The sequence below is a fragment of the Cetorhinus maximus genome, unplaced genomic scaffold (genome assembly GCF_964194155.1).
Source record: "Cetorhinus maximus unplaced genomic scaffold, sCetMax3.hap1.1 HAP1_SCAFFOLD_2017, whole genome shotgun sequence".
Lineage (NCBI taxonomy): Eukaryota > Metazoa > Chordata > Chondrichthyes > Lamniformes > Cetorhinidae > Cetorhinus > Cetorhinus maximus.
The window spans coordinates 14,773-16,137 of NW_027597957.1; the positions used below are offsets into that span (position 1 = coordinate 14,773).

The window sequence follows — 1,365 nt, forward strand, 5'->3', positions numbered from 1 at the left end:
TGTCTAAGACCTTTCTGCCACAGCGCACCGAGAGACTGGGAACTGTTTAGAGCCCCTCGGGCTGTACAGCTCAAAGTGAAAGCCTGTAAATGATTGTAATATTGTTTGTACTGATGCACCTGGTGATACATTTTGTTAAAGTTGAACCGGATTGTACCCTTGTAATGGTGTTTTTGAAATGGTTTGGAATGTGGTTGAAGATATTTTATGAATAAAGTATATTTTTGCAAAAAAAAAAGGTTCTCCCAGGACGATGCTAGCCCATTGCACTTCGGGTGTGCTGACGCCTGCGATGTCCCCAAATGCGGGATACTCGACTGTAAAATTTGTGGTAGTGGGGGACTGCGTTTGCGCTCTCCCCGATTCACAATTCAAAAAATAGATTTCATCATATCTTTCATTTTCTCTTCTATTTCCTGTCAGCAACCTTTTCTGAAAAAAGAAATATATAACCCCCAATGTGTGCTCTTCAAAATCTATACTGGACTGGTTATTTAGCTTTTTCTTTCCTCCTCGCAAATATTATCCAACCCCCATTCTTTTCCTCCCTGTCATTATCAGCCGACAATTATTCCATCTATGCATCATTTTCGCCAGACCGTTTGTTTCGTGGCCGCCAAATTACTCGCGCCATTTTTAACCCCGCGTTTGCCCACTCAAAAATCTCTCTCAAACAACCCCCATCTAACACCCAACCCACCATCACAACAGTCCCCGCACTCCCAGCACCGCCCCACCCCCTATCTATCTGGACGTCTGTATAAATACAAACTCATATCAGCTATTAACTCATATGCATTCACCATTTTAAACATGTAGCAGCGACCCCTCACTATTTCAAACATGAACAAGCACCCTGTCCCCATGTTCATTCTAATTATCCCCCTCCGAAACGAACAGCAGCCTCCCACCCCCTCTGTATAATCTCCCCCTTAATCAGCCCCCTGTGTGACTCCTACCTTCTGAAACTCCTGCCCCCTCTCCTCATGTGTAAAAGTCTTTCCCTGCCCCTTCTGCAGCTCACTTGCCCTGCTGTAGGCCCATCAATTCACCTGTGATTATTCCTTGAAGGCTTAAATAGCGCAAAGCGAAGAAATAAACAGAAAGAAAACTGGAGAAAGGCAGATAGAAATCTAAACCCTCAGTAAAATGACCACCGGGAATCCCGTTTAACCGTCAGAATGATCGCACAGCCCAAAATACACGCATTGTCCCTGAATTATAACAAGATTTTAGGCAGCTTCACTTTAGGACTTTTCATTTCCTCTTGTGGGGCTCCTGTTCCTCACACACTGGAGGCTAACATGTAAGTTTTGGATTGCAAGGCTGGGCTACTTTAACCCCAGGATTTTCTTTTTGAAACTC

At 44.2% G+C, this 1,365-nt stretch overlaps 1 non-coding gene across 1 annotated transcript; it reads left to right on the forward strand.

The window, feature by feature from the left end:
* The first annotated feature begins 200 nt into the window (after window positions 1-200).
* Window positions 201-363, forward strand: LOC144676853 (U1 spliceosomal RNA). The gene has a single exon (XR_013575439.1). It is a non-coding gene; the product is annotated as a U1 spliceosomal RNA (small nuclear RNA).
* The last annotated feature ends 1,002 nt before the right edge of the window (window positions 364-1,365 follow it).